The 20251-nt window shown below is 36.2% G+C and overlaps 1 long non-coding RNA gene across 1 annotated transcript; it reads left to right on the top strand.

Annotated features, from left to right (window-relative positions):
* Positions 1–4316: 4316 nt before the first annotated feature.
* On the top strand, positions 4317–18620 carry LOC139037104 (uncharacterized). The gene is made up of 2 exons (XR_011489923.1): positions 4317–4521; positions 18325–18620. It is a non-coding gene; the product is annotated as an uncharacterized lncRNA (long non-coding RNA).
* Positions 18621–20251: the final 1631 nt, after the last annotated feature.

Here is a 20251-nt window from a genome sequence, read left to right as displayed (position 1 = left end):
TGATGAGGTAAATGCATTTCTAGAAACTTCATTTCCACACAAAATATATTTAACAATTCCTTAACAATTGAGCAATTATTGAAGTCCCAATACTCTTTGGATGTGCACCAACTGAGTGAAAGTTGATTAAGCTGAAATTTGTGGCAGGTCTCCTAACAAGAACAGAGAAGGGTTGATGCCTCTGTTAATTAGATGACCCACCTCAGGAAGGAACAGTATGGTGCCAAAGCTATGAGCTAGATTCACAATTCTATTGTCACATCCCTGCACACTCCTCAAGTCCAAATAACACACGAGGGCTAAGCTAGAGCCCCCTGCTCCTGAATCCCCCTCACCTTGCCATCCAGCCTGCAAGTCTGTTTTGAAACCTCAAAATTCCACAAAGCTCTTTGGGTGGAATGGGGGTAGAGGGTATTAGGCGGGGACGAAGTCAACTATCAACTGTAGAGCTGTAGTCTCTAAAGGTTTTACCCCGCACCAGCCTCTTGAAGCTTTTGACAGGAGCATTTTCAAAATTCCCCAAAGTGTGCAAAAAAAGCACACTGAAGTAGAGGGAGACATTCTTCCAGCTTCTTTAGATAAGGCTGAAATAGCCTGAATCCCACTCAGATGGTGGTTTGGACTGTGCCGTGAAAACCTTTTCTTCCTAGTCAGATAACCTCAACCATAATAACAACACAAGGCATTGTTTGCCAGCTGCTTAACTCACTTCCTGGAAGGCACTGACCAGATTGTCTTTTCCTCTTAACCAAATAAATGAGTTAAGTATTTAAAACACATTTGACCAGCACATAATAAGGTTATGTAACACCTTTGGCTAAATAATTCCATATTCCTCAGTTTAGTGGCTTTGCTTTTATTCTGAGGATGAGATTTAGGGTGGGAGTGGGAGGGCAGCAGGGGAGGGGAAGATGCCTCCAAGGATATACTTCAAGAAAAAAATCTCCAGGGATTACCCTGGTGGCCCAGGGGCTAAAGACTCCTGGGGCTTGGGTTCGATCCCTGGTCAGCAAACTAGAGCCCACATGCCATGACTAAAGATTCCACATGCCATAACGAAGATCATGCATGCCTCAACTAAGACCCAGTGGAGCCAAATAAATAAATAAATATTGGTGTTTTGTTGTTTTTTTTTTAAAGAGAAAAAAAATCCTGAGTATATTTTCCCTGAAATCTTACACACACACACGCACAATACACAAAAACTTCCTGTGGGAGAAAGGTTCCCACCAGATGATAGTCTGGACATGCACAAAGCTCTCCACGGGAGGCCTCCACACACCACTGAGTGGCGGAAACAGGAAGTGTGAAGCCTCTTGCTTCCCCAAGGAGAGGAATGCACATTGGACCTCTTTGGGGGACAAGATGATTTTCTTAACAAAATGACCTCAGTGAAGCTCTTGTAGTGAATTAATATGAACTCAGTTAAAGATGACACGGGAATGACTCAATACTTCATTACTCTAGTGATAATTGCGTTGCTGTCATTCTTGGTGTAGAGATGAGGAAATGAGGAATTAAAAAGACCACTCACTGCCTTCAAAGAGGTACACCCCTAAGTGGCTGGTATAGAAACCTATGATCCCTCAGTTCCTGCCTTAATCATCTCTAACAGATAATTTGGCATATTTTCTAATTCCAGATTCTGTTTTTTCTAAATAACACCTCCAGCAATCAGAAAAGAGACTCACTGTAATGTTAGCGGGTCATCCAAACTTGGTAGGAGAAAGATTTGAAGCAAATAGTAAAATGATGGTTAACGATTCTGTCTGAATCTCATTTCTCAGTATCCTTGATTAGCATATACAATACAGAATTGTAGAAGGCTGGCTGTACCAGTTCTTTATCGACTCTAATTTGACCAACAAAGCTTATGTGTTCCAAGGGCCTTATAGCTCAATAAAATAGGAATACATCATCCACCACATCCTATTCTAGAATACCTTTTTTTTGGTTAAGCAATTCAGGTATTAAAAATAAAAAAGCAGCAACCCCCCCAGCTGGAAATTATGAATGAACATTATTCATGGGGAAGGCAGAGGAACAGAAACAAAAACCCATGAAGATTTTATCCCTGTTTGTTCTGAGCCTGGACCTAGAATGACAGAGGGCAAGTCACACAGCTTCTCTGTTCTCTTCACCCAGTAAATGCTGCATTTCTCAAGGCCTTACTCAAAAGCTTCCACCTTCTCAGAATTATACCCTCACTAACCATCCTGGATAGAAGAGGTCTCTTCTTATTTTTCACTTCTGAAGCACAAACTGTCATTAACACTCATGTAATATATTCATTTCTTTGCATCTTGTGTGGTACTGATGTATACCTGTCTTAACACTCGAAGTGGAAAAAACAAAACAAAAAACATGTATCGTGAACTCTAAACCTTAGGGGCAATCTGCCATTACATGTCCCTATACAAGCTGCCTAATCCCTCCAAGATTCAGTTTCTGCACTTGAATAAAAAGGGTATGGCTCATCACCAGTGTCTGTAAAGATTTAACAAGGTATAAATGCATCGAGTGCTGAGCAAGGGTGCTGACAGGGAAGAGACTGTCAGTGAGTGTTGGTTTCTTTCCCTTTCTCATAACAAGATTATAAACTCCCAGACTGGGATTGCATCTTACATGTCAGAACAGCCTTGAAAGAGGCAGTGACTTCAAATATTTGTGGAATTCATATTTTGAATAATAATGAGAGAAGTATAAAGAGGCAGAAAGCCAAAACAGCAAGTGCAACTGAAAGAAACCAGCATTTGGACACATGATATTCTTGTTTGTTTCAGAAAATATTAGTAAACAGTTCCCAGTGGCTTCTGGAGGAGACGAGGAAAATGATAGCTTCACATGGATAAGGATTATGGGGCAAGCTTTTGACATGGAGGCTACATGAAGCAGAAGGTTGACTAAGAGGAAAAGGCAGGAGAATCAGGCATGGATTCTCCATGGGCCAAGTGGCAAGGAATGCTAGTGTTCCAAGGTGATAAAAAGTTAAAATAACCCACCTCTATTGTGTTTCCTTCAAAAAACAGACTATAATTTGTTATAAAATATTAGAAACAGACCCGGGGACATAGAAAACAAACTTCCAGCTACCAAAGGAGAAAAGGAGGGGGAGGGATAAAATAAGAGTATGGGATTAACAGATCAGTTCAGTTCAGTCGCTCAGTCGTGTCCGACTCTTTGCGACCCCATGAATCGCAGCACGCCAGGCCTCCCTGTCCATCACCAGCTCCCGGAGTTTACTCAAACTCATGCACATTGAGTTGGTGATGCCACCCAGCCATCTCATCCGCTGTCATCCCCTTCTCCTCCTGCCCCCAATCCCTCCCAGCATCAGGGTCTTTTCCAATGAGTCAACTCTTCACATCAGGTGGCCAAAGTACTAGAGTTTCAGCTTCAGCATCAGAGATTAACAGATAGATAACAGTATATATAAAATAGATAACCATTAAGGACCTACTTTATAGCACAGGGATTTATATTCAATATCTTATAATGGTAGAGAATCTGAAAATGAATATACATATGTGTGTGTATATATACACACATATATATAACTAAGTCACTTTGCTGTACACCTGAATCTCACACAATATTGTAAATCAACTATAATTAAACAAATAAATACATCAATAAGAATTAAAAAAATTTTTGAAACAGCATCAAGTGCCAAAAATCAGGGGAAAAAAATTTTTAATGACATATCAACTTGGTGACTAGGTAATATCCTCCAAACTAAAACTCAAAGAGCTTAATTCAACCCCCAAGTTTGGCTAAGGTAGGTTCTAGAATCAGTGAAAATTAAAACAGACTAATCATACTAGAGATTCCTTTGCAGTGGTATTGGATTAAGAATTGTTTCCAGCTCAAGGAATAAACAAATTTAAACCTTGAAAGAGGCATCCTCTTGCAATCTTTTTTTTTTTTTTAATTTGGAAAACAGAAGATGAACCAAAGAGTCTGGAAATACTTAAGCTCACAAAATGTGTCAGTGACAAAACCAAATAAAAACTATCACCTCACATCTGGACTTCACCTTAGAAACGCCCTATTGAAACATTCCAGTGTTTTGTTGGAATCTTCCACAATGACACCCTCCATAGATAGTGTTTTGTCCTCATCACCTCCCTTGTGAAGAAAAAAATCACATTGATAAGTACCCACTCAACTCACTCCTAAACATCCCACATGTTAATTTCTCAACAACACAAATTTAATTCGTCTCAGCATGATTCTCCTGTGGTGCGTACCCCTCCACATAAACAAAATGGGGATTCGTTGCCATGGCAACAGAGTGTGACTTTGATCAGCTTCAATGATCATTGGCAGTCACATGCCTTTGATAGATACCAAATTGTGAGTAAGGTTTGATTATTCAATTTTTCAACCTCTGATTCTGTAAGAGGCTACTTCCATTCGTCAGGAGTTGAGGGAAAAAACAGAAAGAAAACAAAAAAAACTATAAGACAGCTGTACTTTGAGACACCAAAGTGCTTAGGGAATGTAAAAATCAGTGGGGAGGTGAGTACCTTGAGAATGACTTTGGTTCACCTTCTGTATAATCTGGTCTGTGGGCCCTGCCAAGCCACCAGGAAGAAGAGGCTGTTTCCTTTTCCTTTCACGGCAGATGTAGGTGATATTTGAGGTTGTGTGTGCAGGTGTTTTGGGGGTTGATTTGTGTGGGAAGAGGGGAGGTGGTAGCCTGTAGCTTGACAGAAGAGGAGAAAAAAAAAATCTGAACAATGTGTTGAAAAAGACTACAGTCTGAGCTGCACAGGACCAGCTGTTTTTGCTAATTAGAATAACAAAAATAGCACATGCTAAAATGTTTTTCTTTTTTTTTCTCAAAAGCAATGAATGCTCTAGGAACTATAAGGAATGAGCTTTAAAATCCATTTAAATGGAGGAACATTTCAGGAACCATATGGGGAAGGAACTGAAAGGGAGAAGAAGAGTAGGGAAATAACATTTGATTTTCGGCTGAATTTTTTTTGAAGGATGATAAATTGGGGCTATTTTTCCTTTTTCTTAACATTTAATAGGAAATGTTTTCATCATATCTATATTTCACAAAAATGCCACTGTTTCTGTATTTTACAGGAACGTGGTATATAAGCACCGTGCCCACTCCAAACCAAGGGAGGGTGGGCGCTGAAAAGAGTTGCATATGCTCTATCATACATATTGCATGTCTCATCTCCTCCCTCACGTTTTCTCCAAAGCAGTAAAGAGTAATTCAAAAACTTTGAATACAGGAATAACGTTTGTGACAACGACAACATTCTGGACATCTGCACTGTTAGAGTACTTATAATAAAGTCACATGGCCATGGGGAAATTTCACAGAATTACAATCACAGTAATTTGCCAAGGTGTATAACTAGTTTGTTTTCAGCTGTTCTTCTCATGAATAATTATCAAGCAGGAATATCCTAAAGCTAGCACAAGCTGTCACTTAACCAAAATATTCAATATTTAACATCGAATTTGGAATTTCATAAGTGAAAATAATTACTGTAAAAGCAAAATAATATACATGTGTATATTTGCATGCCTAAATGCACAAAACTACATGTTAAAATTCAGATTCCAACGCATCCTTATCAAATGAAAGCATGTCTTGAAAATTGAGGAGGAACAGAAAAGATCTAAGCACAAGTAAATCTCAGCCATTTTAAAGTACAGCTTGGTCTTCAGTGCTTTAAGGATTGCCTCTCAATGTAAAGGGAAAAATGCAAGCCGTTCTCTGCATATCGATGGTAGCTGATTACAACTGGGTTAGAATCTTTATTAGAGTTTTTAAATATTTGAAAACAAAGACTATATATTGGATAAAAACTTACGTTTTTAAATTAATACAAGTGCATCACTAAACATTTTAGTGTTAATTTCTGGACTGAATATCACAGTTCAAGTTTAAGTATTTTCTAAAAATCTTTATCCCTCTAGTGAGAATGTGAGAAGAATGCTATTTCTCATGATGCACATTACCATACTATTAAATCTGGTTTACATATATATATATATATATATATTTTTTTTTTTTTTTTCTAGTACCTTGCTAAAAATTATTTGACTGAAGCAAATGGAGATTTCGTTCCTAGCTTCAGAAACCTACAAATGTATCACAAGTTTATAAAATGAGTACTTTAAGTCGTTGGAATAATTCTAATATATATTAAGGATTTTTGTTTTACTGTTTACTTTTCCATTAGTAGTAAAGTTCTCAGTAATACAGCTTAAGAATTTTTTTCACTTGAATAAAAGAGAAATGATATTGGGGAAGAAATTCAAACATGAAAATCAAATCTAACTGAATTGTGGGTAATAAGTATAAATTCCTTTGGGGGATAAATAGTATTTTCACTTGGATAATACCATTTGGTTCTCTGAATAGATTATTAGCTTCCCCAAAACTTTAGGGAAATAATTCTATGTTGTCTCTCATGATTCATTTTAATCACACCTATATGAAGTAGATAAAGAAATATATTCATTGAAATTAGGACTCACTGCAAATATAACAAAGGTACAGAATGCTATCCACTTTAATTTGTAAATGATCACAAGCTTTCAGAGAGTTATAGGACTTTAGAGCATGAAAGTAGATAATTCTGGTGAAAAGGGTGTTAGTTGGGAAATAAAAATAGGATTAGTTACCCAACTAGTCTTCTCAGGGATTCCTCAAGATTTATGGCAAATCCCAATTTATGCTTTAGTTTTCCCATCACTAGAAATGTAACTATTTGGCACAATAAGAAATATATTAGTTCTACTGCAAAAAGAGCATGTTAAAATAAGTAGGTTTACCTGATCACAACACAAACACATGAGTGATAACCTAAAGCAAGCAAAAAGTTGATGAGTAAATGATGAAAAAAGAAATGGCTAATTCATACATACAATCATTTTAGCCACTGCATCACACATGTGCCTGTACATGATTGGCAGATCAGAAGATCTAGTCTTCAAACTATGCACTCCTTCCTCCTCTCCCTCTCCACTTCAGACTTGTAAATCGGCCATTTCCTCTCCAATTCTGCTGCTGCGGTTTGACTTCATTCTCCCATCTTTATCTGCCTAGCTGATTTTAATAGCTCTAATATCAATTTTCCCATTGTTGAGCCATCCTCATTCAATCCACCATCCACACAAATGGTGGTCTCACAAACCTCTTCAGTTTCATCACCTGCACCCTATCTTCACTTCCTATTTCTTCTTTTGCTCAGGATGCCTGACTTCTTTACCCAGCCTCTGACTATCTTTTCATACCTCCCAAGATTCACTTCTCTGTATCCATCTTCTCTGAATAGCCTTTCCAATTTCCCAAGGTAAAAAATTGTTTTGACTCTGTTGTACTACAGACCTTCCAACTTAACTCTATTATATATATGTGTATGTTAGTCGTTCAGTTGTGTCCGACTCTTTGTGACCCCATGGACTGTAGCCTATCAGGCTCCTCTGTCCATGGAATTCTCCAGGCAAGAATACTGGAGTGGGTTGCCATTCCCTTCGCCAAGGGATCTTCTTGAACCAGAGACTGAACCCTGGTCTCCTGCACTACAAGCAGATTCCTTACCACTGCGCCACCTGGGTAGATTATAAATCCTACTCAAAATACTCTAGAGCAAAAACTATTTCTTATTTCTAATATTGGGCATATTTTTGAAAATGCACATAGTAGGTGTTGAATTTAATCAATTGCTGAGAAAATTGGTCCCAGGGTTTGCTAGAATGAGTGAAAGTACTTCCAACAAATGCACTCATTATTTATAACTATTAAAAGTAGATAATAGAAGACTTCTGGTATAAAATGGCATCTGGCCACCATCCCCTGGCACTGCCTCTCCCAATTGTCAATAACATACATATGAAAATGAAAAACTCTAATAAGACTGACAGGAAACTCAGTGCCAGAAATCTGGGAAAAATTCAGAGTGATTATAAGGTTGATGCATCAAGAGTGAGAAAACAAGTCAGTAGCCTATCCAAGCATCACCTCATAGAACAGAAAAGTCTACCACCTTGAAAGAGCAGTGGGTAATTTTTTTAGGTTCCCATTGTCTGTTGCACAGCTCAGCTCAGAGATTCAGATCCCTTAATAAAGAGGAAACTGAACAGCCATTCTGTTCAAAATGGGTGCTGATTTTCAGGCAGACAGAATATTATATTCCCTTCCTGTTCACTCGTGTTTTTATGCTACCCAGATAGGAAAAACTCTCAGAAAATAATAGTCGAGGAAAAGTGGTGGGAGGATAATTACAGCACATTGCATCCTGGGAGATACTGTACTCACAAATGAAGTGTGGTAGAAAGAACTGGAAGAATACTGCCCTTGATGAGTCCTGAAGGTTATAGTTTCAGTTAACTCCATTATTTGGGGGTGGGTGGTGCGGTCAGGAGAAGGCGGCAGGAACACACTATGTAAATGTTCACGGGCATTAGATATTAGGAAGCAAAATGAACATGTTAAATTATCCAACAGTATGGATAAAGGTGCAAGGAGGGGGAAATGGAAGGTAATGAATCTGGAAAAAAGTTCTCATTTGAGTGAATGTAAGAGAAATAAAACAACAAAGGACCTGTGATTAAATATGGTAAAACAAGAAAATATCAGTCATGTTTTAGATATTTCTCTCATAAAAACCAGGAAACAATTTTAGGAAACTGTAAGCCAGCCTCAATATACCATAAAAATAAGGAACATTTGAGGCAAAAGGAAAAGAAAGTGGGATGAAAAGACTACTAAAACTTGAATTAAAATTTAAAACCTCATGAATAGGAAAGCTAGGATATACAATTTAGTGATGAGCTCTGAAACAATTTAAAAACCTGTCAGCCTTACATCGCTGTTGCAAATATATTTTCAAATCTGAATGCAAATTAAAAAAAAATACTTACAAAAGAATTTATCTGATATAAAAATAATTTAATGCTAACCGTTAAAGTCCAACATCCCTCTAGATAGGAACAAAGAGAGAACAGGGGATGGGGAAGGGTATATAAAAGCATTTGCTATGGATAAACACAAGATATTGTTTCTTTCTATACTTCTGTTTTGCCATACCCCACAGAACGTGGGATCTTAGTTCCCCCACCAGAGATTAAATCTGCAACCCCTGCATTGGAAGCACATGGTTTTAACCACTGGATAGATGGGAAAGTCTCTTTTTCTACACTGTAATACTTAGAAAAGTGCAAGTTGGATATTTTGAAAAACGAGTAGCAACAGTATCAAGATATCCATTTTGCTAATAATTATAGAAGTTGAAAGCATAATTCATGAAAACAATAGCAAACAAAACAAAAGCAACAAAAAGTACAGAAATACAAAAGTTGAACGAAATAAAACATAAAAAAGAAGATAGTCACAAAAAAGACCAACTTATCACTTTTGAAAAAAATTGGAAATAGCTGGAAAACGACCAGTTTGACTGAAAAGACACATTCTGTATGCTGCTACTATGATAGATCTAATTTGGAAGTGCAGGTAAATGCTAAAAATAAAAAAGTGAGTAGAGATTTCTCAAGCAGATACAAATTAAATGAAAGTAAAGGTGGCAATGCTAACAGGATAATGCAGCTTTGAAGGTAAGAAACATAAAATGGGATAAAAGTACACTATTTTATATTGATAAAAGTTATGACAAAAATATAGCAGCCATGAAACTTTACATGTCAAATAATAAAACACTCAAATGTAAAACAAGGAGACGAACATAAGATGAAAAAGGGAAAGAAACAAGTTGTCATAATAGATTTTAATACATCTTGGCTGATCATGAAAAATTTCACAATGGAGAACTGGACTATTATAATTAAAGCAATAGTAACATGAAGAATTCATAGAATAGTTGATAGGTATATATATTGAGTTGCTTACTCTAAAAGCAGAGTTTGCTTTTGAAGAATCTATGTATAGCATATTTAAAAATTGATAAGATACTAATTCAAAGGGGGAAGCTCAAAAAATTATTAGGAGCAGAAATAATACAGAAAAGTGTAGCTAAGAGTATATCTGTATATATACAAACACACATACAAACACACACATACTTACACACATATATATCCTAAAATATAAATATCACTGCATTTCATAATGTCTTATTAGTGTAGTTCAGTCGCTCAGTCGTGTCTGACTCATTGCAACCCCATGGACTGCAGCACACCAGGCTTCCATCTCCATTACCAACTTCTTTAGCCTACTCCAACTCATTTCCATCATGTCGGTGATTCCATCCAACCATCTCATCCCTTGACGTCCCCTTCTCCTCCTGCCCCCAATCCTTCCCAGTATCAGGGTCTTTTCCAATGAGTCAGTTCTTCGCATCAGGTGGCCATAGGACTGGAGTTTCAACTTCAGCTTTAGTCCTTCCAATGAATATTCAGGACTGATTTACCTTAGGACTGACAGGTTGGATCTCCTTGCAGTCCAAGGGACTCTCAAGAGTTTGCTCCAACACCATAGTTGAGAAGCATCAATTCTTCAGTGCTCAGCTTTCTTATAGTCTAACTCTCACACCCATACATGACTACTGGAAAAACCATAGCTTTGACTAGATGGACCTTTGTTGGTAAAGTAATGTCTCTGCTTTTTAATATGCTGTTTAGGTTGGTCATAACTTTTCTTCCAAGAAACAAGTATCTTTTTAATTTCACAGCTGCAATGATTTTGGAGCCCCCAAAAATAAAGTCTCTCACTGTTTCCATTGTTTCCCCATCTATTTGCCATGAAGTGATGAGACCAGATGCCATGACCTTAGTTTTTTGAATGTTGAGTTTTAAGCCAACTTTTTCACTCTCCTCTTTCACTTTCATCAAGGGACTCTTTAGTTCTTTGCTTTCTGCCATAAGGGTGGTGTCATCTGTATATCTGAGGTTATTGATATTTCTCCCTGAAATCTTGATTTCAGCTTGTGCTTCATCCAGCCTGGCATTTTGCATGATATACACTGCATATAAGTTAAATAAACAGGGTGACAATATACAGCCTTGACATGCTCCTTTCCCAATTTGGAACCAGTCTGTTGTTCCATGTCCAGTTCTAACTGTTGCTTCCTGACCTGCATACAGATTTTTCAAGAGGCAGGTCAGGTGGTCTGGTATTTCCAACTCTTTCAAAATTTTCTACAGTTTATTGTGATCCACACAGTCAAAGGCTTTGGTGTAGTCAATAAAGCAAAAGTAGATGTTTTTCTGGAACTCTCTTGCTTTTTCAATGATCCAGCAGATGTTGGCAATTTGATCTCTGGTTCCTCTGCCTTTTCTAAGTCCAGCTTGAACATCTGGAAGTTCACAATTCACGTACTGTTTAAGGCTGGCTTGGAGAATTTTGAGCATTACTTTGCTAGCATATGAGATGAGTGCAATTGTGTGGTAGTTTGAACATTCTTCGGCATTACCTTTCTTTGGGATTGGAATGAAAACTGACCTTTTCCAGTTCTGTGGCCACTGCTAAGTTTTCCAGATTTGCTGGCATATTGAGTGCAGCACTTTCACAGCATCATCTTTTAGTATCTGAAATAACTGGAATTCCATGACCTCCACTAGCTTTGTTCGTAGTGATGCTTTCTAAGGCCCACTTGACTTTGCATTCCAGGAAGTCTGGCTCTAGGTGAGTGATCACACCATCGTGGTTATCTGGGTCGTGAAGATCTTTTTTTGTACAGTTCTTCTGTGTTTTCTTGCCACCTCTTCTTAATATCTTCTGCTTCTCATAGGCCATGCCATTTCTGTCCTTTATTGAGCCCATCTGTGCATGAAATCTTCCCTTGGTATCACTAATTTTCTTGAAGAGATCCCTAGTCTTTCCCATTCTATTGTTTTCCTCATCTCTTTGCACTGATCACTGAGGCAGGCTTTCTTCTCTCCATGCTATTCTTCGGAACTCTGCATCCAAATGGGTGTATCTTCCTTTTCTCTGTGCTTTCACTTCTCTTCTTTTCATAGCTGTTTATAAGGCCTCCTAAGACAACCATTTGCCTTTTTGCATTTCTTTTTCTTGGCGATGGTCTTGATCACTGCCTCCTGTATAATGTCAGGAACGCCTATCCATAGTTCTTCAGGCACTCTATCAGATCTGATCCCTTGAATCTATTTCTTACTTCCACTGTATAATCATAAGTGATTTGATTTAGGTCATACTTGAATGGTCTAGTGGTTTTCCCTACTCTCTTTCTTCAATTTAAGTCTGAATTTGGCAATAAGGAGTTCATGATCTGAGCCACAGTCAGCTCCTGGTCTTGTTTTTGGTGACTTTATAGAGCTTCTCCATCTTTGGCTCCAAAGAACACAATCAATATTATTTTGGTATTGACCATCTGGTGATGTCCTTGTATAGAGTCTTCCCTTGTGTTATTGAAAGGAGGGTGTTTGCTATGACCAGTGAGTTCTCTTGGCAAACTCTGTTAGCCTTTGACCTGCTTCGTTTTGTACTCTAGGGCCAAATTTGCCTGATACTTGAGCTATCTCTTGACTTCCTACTTTTGCATTCCAGTCTCCTATAATGAAAAGGACATCTTTTGGGGGTATTAATTCTAAAAGGTCTTGTAGGTCTTCATAGAACCATTCACCTTCAGCTTCTTTGGCATTAGTGATTGGGCATAGACTTGGATTACTGTGATATTGAATGGTTTGCCTTGGAAACAAACAGAGATCATTCTGTCATTTTTGAGATTGCACCCAAGTACTACATTTTGGACTCTTGTTGACTATTAGGGCTACTCCATTTCTTCTAAGGGCTTCTTGCCCACAGTAGTAAATATAATAGTCATCTGAGTTAAATTCACCCATTCCAGTCCATTTTAGTTCACTGACCCTAAATGTCGATGTTCACTCTTCCCATCTCCTGGTTGACCACTTTCAATTTACCTTGATTCACGGACCTAACATTCCAGGTTCCTATGCAATATTGTTCTTACAGCATCAGACCTTACTTCCATAACCAGTCACATCCACAACTGAGTGTTGTTTTCACTTTCCATCTCTTCATTCTTTCTGGTGTTATTTCTCCACTCTTCTCCAGCGGTATATTGGGCACCTACCAAAGTGGGGAGTTAATTTTTCAGTGTCATATCTTTTTGCCTTATCATATTGTTCATGGGGTTCTCAAGGCAAGAATATTGTAGTGGTTTGCCATTACCTTCTCCAGTGGACCACATTATGTCAGCAATCTCCACCATGACCCATCCGTTTTGGGTGGCCCTACGTGGCATGGCTCATAGTTTCATTGAGTTAGACAAGGCTGTGGTCCATGAGATCGATTTGATTAGCTTTCTGTGACTGTGGTTTTCATTCCGTCTCCCCTTTGAGGGATAACGATAAATGGCTTATGGAAGCTTCCTGGTGGAAGAGACTTACTGTGGGGGAAACTGCGTCTTACCAAAAATTACCATGGCTTTCAATAAATACAGAAAAAAATGCTAAATATTTTTAGTTCATCATTTAATATCCTCAATTGTCTTAGCTTTTAAAGTGCCCCTCCACCTTAAATCTCTAAGAAAATTTCTATTCTCTATGTCCTAAAGAAAAAGAGTCTTAGGGCACACCATTTCTCCCTAAAATGTCCACCCCCACTACAACCTAATTATCTGAATTCTTTGTCCTCAATATTCCATTTAAATATAATTCTATCTGTAACGCTTTTCCTTATAAATCCAGAAACCCAGTTGTTCTTGCTCCTCTAAAATTTCAATAGCAAGAATCTCTGGTACCTTCTTTTGTCATTTGTCATAGATAACTGTCTATGAAACAAGATCTTGGTGAGCTCTCACATATGCACAAATTTTCAAAATCTTTAAAATGACCAGCTGATTGATCCATTTAACTTTGAAATTTGGAATATCCCACAATATTGTTCCTACAAAATTTTCTAAATGAATTCTGATGTTTGAGGTTTTTCCCAGCACACACTCTGAGAATGTTTTTCTGAAAAGTATTATGCAATTTCATAGACCCAAATGAACATTTAAAATGGGATAAATTACAGTAAAATAGTGCAGTACTTTCCTGCCACCAGATTGCAGGCATACTATTACACTAATAAATAAAAATGGATATGATAAACTGTTTTCAATTATGCACTATTTGGAACTATATTAAGTATTCTAATAAGAGGAGAAAATGGCAATATAAAAATGCTTATAGAGAAATGCAACAGAATAAACATTTAATGAAAGGTTCAGAGGAGAGAAATGTGTTCTCTTCTATTCTTTCTCTGAGAAACAAAGCTGTTCAATATAAGACACCAATTCAAATGCAAAATGGGAAGTACAAAGAGCACAAGATGAAGAAAGTCAATCTCTGAGGAAGAAGAGGCTCCTGGATAACTCAAATAGCGTCTCTGTACCTCAGTTTACAACCTATAAAATAGGGGCTATTGGATTACATGGTTTCCAAGATTGATTCATCCCAAAAATTCTAGGGTAATTTGATATAATGAACTACCATCTAGGAAAATGCCATAGGCCATAATTCATCTAAAATAATCTCTGTCTTTTTAACAAATCATCATTACAACATGCATAAACATTATGCAGAGTCAAAACATTATCTTTAAACTCATTAAAATTAAAACATAATGTTACTGTTTATACCTAAAGGAACAAAATATAGCAGTTGTTCTTAAAAAAGGAACACAAACTTAATTTAAACATATATGTTCCAAGTTTATTTTATCATATTAAATATTACTGAAATGCTCCTTTTTAATTTCTATGTGGCTATTGTACACTGCTGATAGACACTGTTTTTATAAAGCAATACACTTCCACATAATTTTCCCCATGTGATCTTTCTATTTGTGATGTAGTTACTGAATTAAAACATTTGATTATGAGCATGAGCATTTTAGCTTCTTTTCACATTTATTCAAATAGGTTTATCAACCACATGTTATTTGAAAGATCTGTCAACTACATATTACATACATGCTAAATAATCTTTTTATACCACAAGGTGGCATCTTCTTATTTTGGTATAAACTTCTGAATATTAACATAATTTGAATAATTCCATACACCTGAACTTTTGTTTTAAATTTTAAGACAACCACTTAGCAGCTGTGCAAATATATGGTGATTCTGTTACTTAATGCAAGTAGTACTTGTGGATATTTATGTGCCTGGGATATTCAGAATATTGAATCTTTAACAGACTGATGAGCTGTTCACATTAAAAAGTCAATAAACATTGTCCTCTAAATGTTAACATTCATAGAGATTAGTAACATAGAGCATACGCTGCAAAATATATGTATTTAAATGAAAACTTCCTTAGAAACAGCCAAAAATGTGGAACCAAGTACATATCAGTTTACTAATATTTTTGATACCCAGATTAAATACATAATTTAATACATAAATATGCAATGACTACATCATGGTCGCCACTATGCTAGGCCCTTTTATTTATCTTTTCATAAAATTTCATGACAAATTTCCTGAAGAAACTAATTCTGAACCTCAAAACAACAGTCTAATGCTTCTCAAATTTTCAATAAAATAAATCATATGGGGAGCTTAAGAAAATGTAAAATCCCAAGCCCCATCTCCTAGAAACTTCAAGTCTAAAACAATGCAATGCACAATCAAAATCTACAAATATTAGTAAGGAATTCCACTACATTAAAAATAAACTGATAAACAACAAGGATATACTGTATAGCATAGAGAACTATTAATATATTCAATATCTTATAATAAACTATAATGGAAAAATCAAGGAAAAAAGAATATAATTATATACGTATTTATACATATAACTAACCTAAGACCAATACAATATTATAAATTAACTATACTTCAATTAAAAAAATTTTAAAGAAAAAAAGAAACTGTAAGATAACTCTGAAAAAGTAATCTCAAAAAGAGGGACTACTGATCTAATGTAAATTGGTGAATCCATGAAATTTATTGGTAAAATACTAAGTCTGTTTCTGGAAATCATGAAAAGGATGACTCTTAAAATGGCTCATTTGAAATTTCCTGTCACTATTTCTTTTCCCACATCTAGTGATGAAAAATTGAAAATGAGAGTGATGAGAGTTTTTAAGATGTGAAAAAAATGTCTATTATAAGATTTATCTCAGTCACTATGGTGTCTTATAGACAGTTTACCCAATAATATACAGTTTTGTAAAGAATAAATGGAAGACATTTCCTATGGGTCATACACAAACATGCACGCAACAGCGATAACTATATTTAGGCCACAAAGCACTGTACTAGGCTGTGTTGTCATAAACTTTCTGTCTCAAATTATTCATTGATTACAAGATTTGCTCATTGGTAGTCTATTGCCCCTGGACATATCCTGCCTTGATACATATCCCTGCAGTTAAAAACGTGTAGTCTAGTGTTCAATGAGATAGTGTGATTATTGCATATGCTCAGTTTCTGAGTAGCACTCAACTCCTTCTGATCCCATGGACTGTAGCCCTCTAGGCTCCTCTGTCCATGAGATTCTCCATGCAAGAATACTGGAGTGGGTTGCCATTTCCTCCTCCAAGTATGATCATTGACTAAAAGATATAGGATTGTTCATGAAGAAAAATTTTCAAGTCTGTGACAACTTTGTGGCTAGTGAGCTAATCATTTCCACACTGGAAATGGGTCCTAGAATCATAATTGTCATCCCATAGGCATGTTTTTTGTATGCTCTTGTACATACACATTCACACATATGAAAGCCTCAGGCAAGTACTGTTATTTTAACTCTGCTTTATGACAGAAAACCAAATAATGCCACAGAACCATTGTGGTCTATGTTGGATCTACCAGATGTGAAGTGTGCAAGTTGTTCCTTTCTAACCTTGTTCCAGTCTACATATCTCTCATGTTTAAAAGGGCATAAAAAGTTGCATTTTAAACACAATCATAAATTTAAAAATAATCCCTGTCTCACACCATATATCAAAGTGAACTTCAGCATTTAAAAAAAGGGAAAAAAGATAGTAACCCAGAAGGCATACATGCTGGGGCTAGAAAAACTATAATATATGAAACAAAAAGCATGCCATAACAGAAAATACTGGTGGATTTGCTACACAAAAGAAAAACAAAAATGTCAGTAAATGAAAAATTTTAATAAAAATTGAAAGGCAATGATTAACTTGGGGAAATTTTGCAAAAAATTACAAAATTTATATATTATATATATAGCTTTTTATAGAAAGAAAATGACAAGCAACTTAGTGGGAATCAAGCAAAGTAGACAATTCACAGGGATTCCCTGGTAGCTCAGCTGGTAAAGAATCCACCTGCAATGCAGGAGAACCTGGTTCGATTCCTGGGTTGGGAAGATCCCCTGGAGAAGGGATAGGCTACCCACTCCAATACCCTTGGGATTTCCTAGAGGCTCAGCTGGGAAACAATCTGCCTGCAATGCGGGAGGCCTGGGTTTGATCCCTGGGTTAGGAAGATCCCCTGGAGAAGGGAAAGGCTACCCACGTCAGTACTCTGGCCTGCAGAATTCCATGGACTGTATAGTCCATGGGGTCGCAAAGAGTTGGACATGATTGAGCGACTTTCGCTTTTCAGACAATTCACAAAGAACTACAAATTTCAATAAATTTAAGAAATTCATTCAACATCACCAGAAATTAAGAAAGTTCAAGTTACAAAACAATTGAATGTCTTTTTTTAATCTTTTGGATTGGGATATTTTTCATTCCAACACCTAATATTTAAAAGAGGGAGAGAAAGAGACCTCTGAAATATTGCCATTAGGAATGCAAACTGGTATAACATTTCTGGAAGGCAATTTAGCAACGCATGCACAAAGTTCTAAAATGTGCATATTTTTATCTAGCAAATGCATGTTTAGTAATATGTTCAAAGGATAAGTGTGAAAAGATATAATGTCCTTCTAAAATGGAAGACCTAAGGGTCCAACGAGTCCTTAAATTACTTATACTGCAGCTATTAAATATGAATTCCAGAATAAATAATCTTAATGTACTACAAAAATGTTTCTTCTCTTAAGAAAATAAAAAGTTATGAAGTAGAATAAGCACTATTTTCTCAACTTTGGAAGAACAAAAGGTATATAAACACAAGAGGAAGACTCAGGGTGTTCATTGAAATGTAGCAGAAATTCTTTGTAGGGGGTTGATTTTAAGTGCTTTTCTAACATCATTTTCAGGTCTTTTTTTTTTTCTAATTTCTTTAAAATTTCTTTTTTAGAATTTCTTTAATGAGTGTTATGGGCAATTTTATATGTCAACTGAGCTAGGCTATTGTGACCAGTTTTGGTCAAACACTAGTCTAGATATTGCTGTGAAGGTATTTTTTAAAAAATATGATTAATATATATAATTCATAGGCTTCAAATAAAGCAGATTACTCTCCATAATGCATGTGGGCCTCACCCAATCAGTTGAAGAGCAAAGACTATGGTTTCTCTAAGAAAAAAGTCCTTTCTCAAGACTGAAATGCAGAAAATCTGCCTGACTAACCAAGTCTGCCTGGCCTGCCCTGTGGATTTTGGACTCAAGGTAGCAACATCAGTTCCTGCCTGAGTTTCCAGCCTGCTAGTTCACCCTACAACTTTCAGAAGTTCCAGTACCTACAATGATGTGAGCCAATTCCATAAAATAAATCTCTCTTCATCTCCCACTATCTCTATGTATATGCATATGTGTGTGTGTGTGTGTGTGTCCCCTATTGGTCTGTTTCTCCAGAGAACCCTGACCAATGTAATGAGCATGTACTAGTTTTAACATAAGAAAAATAAATAAATAAATAAGTAGGCAGCCCTTTAAAAATTAAACAAATTGGAAATAAGGAAAAAAAGAAATAAATTCTCTTGTAGATAAAGCAACAGAGCCAAGAAAAAAATCCTATTTTTCTACTTAATTATTTAAGGGTCACAGTCTATCATGCATGGGGTGGACAAAGCTCTGAAGAAAAATGTTACATTAGTCCTGAATAATCACATCTCTACCATCTCTATTACGTGGAATGACAAAATGTGTCACTTGTCTGCTATTTACAGGTGTAAATTTTAATAATTTATGCCGTATAACCATTTGCTGATAAGATAAACTGCAGTCCTGAAGGTATTTCACTTGAAAAATAAGACACATTTTCCATTTTGTCATCTTTTCATATTAATATTTGTTAGCCTATCATGCTAATTAATAAATGTAGCATACAGTGTAAGTCTTGGGTTTTTTCCTCTAATTTTGTTTAATTTATCAAATGGAAAATAATCTAGCAAAGAGTCATTAATTTAATTTCTTCTGAGAGGGAATCATTACTTGATATGTTAAATTTTCAACAATGCAGCTTCAAAACATCTGTAGCCATGGAAAATTTTTATAGTTTTAATTGAACATCTGTGCATTTTAATTGATTAATTTGAAGAAAATACAGGAGAAAAGAAAGAACAGTAGGTAATATGAATTTAACAAACCACTTTTCTGTTTTCTCTGTCTCTTAGTTAATGATTTTTCAGTATAAACAAAACATGAGATTATCAAACAAATTAAATAATTCTCATGACTATAAATATATTCATACTGATTGAGCAGAGTAGACTAGTATTTTACAGTAGGGCTGTTTTCAATCAAAAAGATGGACAGGGATACATATGTGAACACATAAAGTGTTTATTAGGTTCTGGTCCCTGTGCAACATACTGCAACAAGTCACTTACAACATTCTAATGACATAAAAATTCTCTAAAACCCGAACCACCACTGCTGCCACTTTAGACACTTAAGGATCAACAGAGCTGGGGATATTTCACTCATTTTTGCAGCACCAAAAGTTTACTCTTCCCAGTATTTTTTCTTTCTTATAAATGTATAGCTTTCTTATTAACTCCTATTTTAATACGTCACCTATTTCACTATGAAAATTTAGTTTTTGCAGGCATGGAATAGCTCTGGATTTATCTGTTTTTTTTTTTCATTTGTTTTGTTTATTTTTCACTTGTTTGTTTGTTTGTCAGTATTTGGAGAGAATGTGGCTCCAGAACAATATACTACCTATGAAAAGAACTAAGAAAAACCTATCCAGATAAAATAACCACACAATTCTTGGAGACATTGTCTTAAGAATCACTAGGCGAGTTTGCTCCCAGTTATCCTTGGTATTAACAGGTAGGCATTGTACTTTTAAGTAAGATCTAAAGATATTTTTATCAACACCATTCAAAAAACAAAAGAAAGGATGAAGAAAACAGATGCACAGATAGGTGAAAGAAAAGCATTGTCAAGAGATGAAACAAACACAAATGTCTCTTT

Source organism: Odocoileus virginianus, chromosome 2 (assembly GCF_023699985.2).
Source record: "Odocoileus virginianus isolate 20LAN1187 ecotype Illinois chromosome 2, Ovbor_1.2, whole genome shotgun sequence".
In the NCBI taxonomy this organism is placed as follows: Eukaryota; Metazoa; Chordata; class Mammalia; order Artiodactyla; family Cervidae; genus Odocoileus; species Odocoileus virginianus.
The sequence above is the reverse complement of the archived record's forward strand: the minus strand, read 5'-3'. Positions and strand labels throughout refer to the sequence as shown.